This window comes from Calonectris borealis, chromosome 8 (assembly GCF_964195595.1).
Source record: "Calonectris borealis chromosome 8, bCalBor7.hap1.2, whole genome shotgun sequence".
Classification (NCBI taxonomy): domain Eukaryota; kingdom Metazoa; phylum Chordata; class Aves; order Procellariiformes; family Procellariidae; genus Calonectris; species Calonectris borealis.
In genome coordinates this window covers 37,808,339-37,814,338 of record NC_134319.1, presented here as the reverse complement: position 1 = coordinate 37,814,338, position 6,000 = coordinate 37,808,339, and positions in this window count along the sequence as shown.

Below are 6,000 nucleotides of genomic sequence, written 5' to 3'. Positions count from 1 at the left end.
TGGAAGGATAGAGGAATACACTACTTGTGCTCCTGATCCCCTAACCTGTTGTCCCAAGGCCCTGAAGTCTCTCTTGATCGCCTTTGGACTTCTTATTGCGATGTCATCGCTGCTTACATGAAAAATCAATAATGGATAATAATCCAAGGGCTGTACCAGGGTAGGAAGTCTTCCTGTCACATGTTTAACTTGGGAATTCACTGCCCAGGGAGGCAGCAGACTTTCCTAAGAAGTGGGTCAGGTTGGTATATTGGGCCTTCTGTTCCCTCAGGAGAGAGTCTCCTATGGCAATGACCTGTCTTTTTTCCTTTATGGAAGCACTTTTGATGCAGGGCGTAAGCCAACCTTAACCTTGGCGACATCTCCAACCTAGATGAATCATTGTCCTCATCATTGTTCGGTTCCACTTGCAGAGCCTTGTACCATTATGCAAGGGCACCTGGGAAGTTGTGGTAGTCACAGAGGAGACGCATCTGCTGTGCCAGGCAGGAACTTGTTGCCGTTGCCCCCTGTTCCTTAAGTCACTGTGTTCAGTCAGGTGGAGAGAGGATAAGGAATCTTCCGTATCATGTGTCCTGTCTGCCTGACAAGCCTGTCCCAGGGAAGGTAAGGTGCGGTTCCAGTAATCTCTCTCTCTCTCAGACTCATGGGGACATTCAAAGTACTGTCACTATCAAAAGCAATGTAAAGGTTTGCTGGGGGACACACATCTGACAGATAATTAATTAGCAGTTTTGTTTGCTCACAGAAAGCATTTTTTAACAGAATGACCACATTTGAATCCTGCAACAGAAATATATGCAAGGTTATGTTTTCATATTTATTATGTCAGAAGTACCTGTACAAAAGAAAACGAACAAATAATGATCACTAACATTCCAATGTACTGGCATCTAAAATACAGAGGAAAAGGTGCTGATTGCCCCATAAAAAAGGTCAATGAAAACAAAAGTTACTGAATATGATCTATGTGTTTTTCCAATGGACATTTTCCAACAGATATCTCCAAGATTATTGGGACTTTGGATCTGAACGTTCCAATTGATTCCCATCCTCAGTGAGTAGCAAACTTATCTATCACTCACCTCCTTTGGGCTATCAACTTGCATGAAGTACAAAAAAATATTTTGGGCTTTTGAAACGATCTTAGCAGAGGTCTTGCTTTTCTTGAAGTCCTCACAGGTCAGCCAGAACTCAATATTCTCACTGACCTCTGACTTCAAAAATGTTTTAAGGGCTGCCAAGTAATTTGGAGAAAAATAAATAAAAGTATGTATGGAGGAAAAATGGAAGACTTACACACAATATTTATTATAAATATCATATATATTGTCATTTATTTTTCTGATAATATTTGTCCGTCAGACAGCAATTAATTCTAAGACACCTTTGTAGGGGACGTAAATAGAAAATTAAATAGTAGCAATGATTAGGTAGTTGAAGGGAATTCTTTGAGAAATTTTATAATTGGGTGTCACACAGGCTTGCAAAATCAAATTAAGCAGATGATAGAAAAAAAAAAACTTTATTTAAACCAAAATTGTTTAGCAGAAAACTAACTAGAAATGAAGCTTATCAAAATCATTGAAAACTCCGATAACATCAGTAAAACACAGGTTCAGGATGGTGTACAAGGAATTAATACTACTCAGCTGTCTTTAGAAATGAGGATCCAAAATGTGCAGAATCACTCACCAAAGTAAGATGAGGGCTCTCAACCTCGAGGAGTTGCCTTGGGCGGTGTCCTGACCCAAGGGGAGAGTCCCCAACTGCAGACCCGCTGCTCCAAGGAGGACTGACTCAGCTTGCCTTCTGGCAGGGCTCCATTTGTACCCTACTCAAATCTGACTGTGGTCAACTCTGATTGACTGGGGGCCTCAACCTTGCCACTTTTTCCCTGAGGTGCACATGTGACCAAAGTGTGTACGTGGGGGTCGGCATGCACCACCCCAAAGGCGCGAAAGTAAGGGCATGAAAAGTGCCCCCGGTCTTTCGTCAGGGTGGGTGCACCTGCCACACTGGGGAATGATCCTAGTACCTGCCTGGCATGTTTTAGTCTTTCTAACACTGATAGCCTAGTTTAAAAGTGGATCTTAGAGATTTTGATCTGTAAGAGGATTTGGAGTCACTCGGCAATCAATGATCTGAGGCTGACATCTGGTCTGACAGAGACATAAGAAAGTAGTAATTTATACTGTAGGAGAGGATAGTGCTTCTCCCAGAGATAAGGTTAGATTGGCTGAAAAGTACTTACAACTGCTTTCAAGTAAAGATTAAGGTACAGGGAAGGCCTTTTTGTTACTCTTTTGTTCAGCACTCTGTGCACTTCTAAGAGAAATAAATGAAACAAAGTCAAAAGCTGTGGAAAAAGTTGACTATGTTTGCCTGGTTAATGCTAATCAGAAGCAGTGTTAGGACACCCCAGGGCCACAAAGTTCCAGCTAGAGAATGGCGTGGGAAGTTGTCATCGTAAGGTGACAACCTCAAAATGACAAAAGAAACAAAATTTAAAAAGACAAAAAGAAATAAAAAAAGAGACATAGAACTTCTGCACCATGAACATGTGTAGAATAATCCATGTAGTTATTTCAGGCAATAGGGCATGTTAGGCTCAATATACTGATTTACTCTCCTGTCCTCACTCATTCTAAACTGCCCTGGAACAAACCCTAGCCTTTGATTAGCACATTTTCCTTCCAAGCTTTTTCTACCTATGTCAGAAAGAAAATTGATTTAATATCAACATAATTACGCTATGTAGCCTGCACAGAAACTTTCTTTTTCTTTTCCAAATTGTCAGTTAAAGCAAACACATGGTTTCTGGCTAAGACTACAGAATGCAGATCTTGGGAAGTAATTTTAAATTGGAAGCAAACTTTGAAAAATGTTTCATCCTTAACAGTAAATTAACCCACATAGAATGTACACGTATCAAGGAAATCATAGAGATGGATGTATTGATGTGGTTCCTAGAAGACTCAAGTTCAGATTTGACCTCCCTCCAGATGGTGCAAGTAGTTCTGTCTGTGTTTGAGGTCTCTTTCAATAAACCTTCCTAGCTTTTCTCTTGTCCATTTAGGTGAGAAGTAATTCAGGATAAGGGCTATGTCTTATTCTAGATTATCCATCCAAGTATGCTCTGATCTTGTTTGGTTCTCTGCGTGTTACCACTGCAATCATCACTGCAGCCCTTCTCATTTTACAAGCTTCTCACATCCAGGAAATACATTTCAGATTAATCACAAGACAGTTCATTGAAATTTAAAACTAATTTTGGAAGAATGAAACTGTATTTTTATTTAAAGTCCATGTAAATGAGAGGGAATATTTAAGAATGCAATTTAAATTCATATTTTAAGATTTCATACCATTGATTTGAAAAGTCCATCTGTCACCTCTAATGTAAACACGGAGCTATTCACTTAATTTATGAAAGCAGTACAAAGCTTGCATTGAAATTGGAACTGAGATGGGAATGACGATGGGGCTGTTGACTACTGATAGATGACTTGCTGCAAAAATCTAACGTTAATCCTCCTTCAGTTGACATCATTGCACTTTTATAATTAATCTTTTAGGAATGTAAATGGAGCTCTCTTTTAAGACATTGTCGAGGGTGAAAAGTGTTTCTCAGTCTTGATACCTGCAATTTCTTTGGGGAATATTAATAGGAAATTTTTTGTCTTTAATTATAAAATACACAAAACAGAAATAGTCTATGACTTGTCTAGGATAAGGAGATCGCTCTGACAAGCAGTAAAACCTCCAAGCCATAGCTGGTCACATGTCTGGAGAGTTGGTCTGCAGTTTGCAGTTGTCTTCCTGTCTTTGTCCTTCATGTGCATGTCAGTCTATAGCCACCCAATCTTCAAAGGTCTCCTCAAAGTTGGCAAGGCTTGGATGAGTAGGTCTTTTTTTTTTTCAGCATCTCCAGACTTGGGTCTGCAGGCATCTCCAGGTGTCTTCGGGCATCTGTAGGTGTTTTCCAGTGATGTCTTCAGAACACAGAGAGGCGTGTATTAAAAAAATATGTTGTTATCAAGAGCACAGAGTTGTTGATTGGACCACAGTGATGTGTTGATTAACAAGCTTAGCAAACATGTAAAGTGCACGTGCATCCTTATCCCATTACAATCATAAGCAGCAGCAGAAGAAAAAAAAGTGTAAGAAGGGTGGTTCTTCAGGCAAATATTTGTGTTTTTAAAGGACTTTATTTGCTTGGCACCACTGTAATAAAAAATTATAAATAGCCCACCCACCTGACGATTATTACCAAGGAGATTAATTGAAATGGGAGTTTTGTGTTCGTGTGTGTGCAACATAAAGGACCTTGTACAAAAAGTACAAAAAGTTGGGGAACAGCACACCTCAATATGTCATTCAAGACAGAGAAGTTATGGATCTAGTGAGAGCATGGTCAGAAATGATGCCTGGCAAAGTAGGAAAGCTGCAGCTGAATGTCAGAAGCAAAATAGTTTAACTGCACTTGAATCTAAGTAATTAAATTTTTTTCTCAGAAAAGAATTCAATTCTTTTCCTTGGCAAGGAAATTTAAACAGCTTGACATGGTTTTGGATTTAAGGCCAAAGGAGATGAGAATTCTTGGAGAAGTGACTCTGATATTTTAAAAAGAAACATTTTTGATTTGACTGAAAATCAATGCACAACTGTTGCGGGTTGACCCTGGCCAGCAACGAAGCACCCACCAGCCATTCACGCACTCTTGTCTCCCAGCCCCCACCCCCACCAGGAGGATGGGGGAGAGAATCAGAAGAGCAACAGCTAGAAAAACACATGGTCACAATAAAGACAGTTTAATAAGCGAAAGAAAGAGGGGAGGAAAAAACCTCACAAGTAAAACAAAGGCAGTCACTCACCTGTTCCCACCAGCAGACTGATGCCCACCCAAGCCTCTCTGAGCAACAAATATTTTGGAAGGATTATCCTCCAATTTTATTCTTGAATGTGACATTATATGGCATGGAATATCCTTTTAGTCAGTTGGAATAAGCTGTCCCCTCTCAACCTCTTGTCCATCCCCAGACCACTCACTCTGGCAGCAGAGTGAGAAACAGAGGTGGTCTTGAACCTATGCAAGCACTGTTCAGCCACAGTTAAAACATTTGTGTGTTATCAACACTGCTTTAGTCACAAGTCTAAAATGCAGCACTATAAAGGTTGCTGTGAAGAAAATTATCTCCATCCCAGCCAGACCCACGACAAAAACACATGTGGATTTCTTTGTATTAAGAACATAATAAGAAAAGATTATCTTTTTCTTCATGGTTACTTTGTTGGAAAAGATTAGATATAATGCAAATAGCAAAAAATAAGCTTCTCAGAATCTACTGAACTGTAACCCTAAAACATCAAACATGTTCAGTTATTCCTATTCTGCTTCTCTGATGCTTAATTATTATCCTGTGAGTTATTCTGATAGATTGTGCAAATTTAAGGATGTACATTTTTTCAAGATCAGGGCTGACATTAGATTTGCTCTCAACTCCTTTGTTACCTTAGTAGTTTGGAGGACAGCTTTACTGTTGGCTGAAAAGCAAATAGACAGTGCAGCTGCTGACAGCAATATTTAAAAACAGGAAAAACAGACTACATTGCACTGAAAGTTTACCAACCATTATCCTCATGAAATGAAAATCCTTTCCTATCAGTTCTGCATTATCACTGTCTCTAAGGATGTGTTGAGATTATATGTGCTTGCAGCAACATACCCCCACTGGCTTTGAATGCACCAGCTCAAATGCCTCTAGCAGTACAATTGGTGTATTTCAAAGCCCATGGTGAGTCACCTTGGAGAGCAATGTGAAATGTGGTGTGACTGCTTCTGAGCAGGTTTGTCTGCCCTGCCTCCTGACACGCTGCCTCTAGACCAACATTGGCAGTGTAGGCAGGATGCCACCCACGTTATCCATGTAAGGTGGAAAATTACTCTCTCAAATCACACTAGCATCGGTGGAGCTAAGGGGTGGTGCAACTCCCACC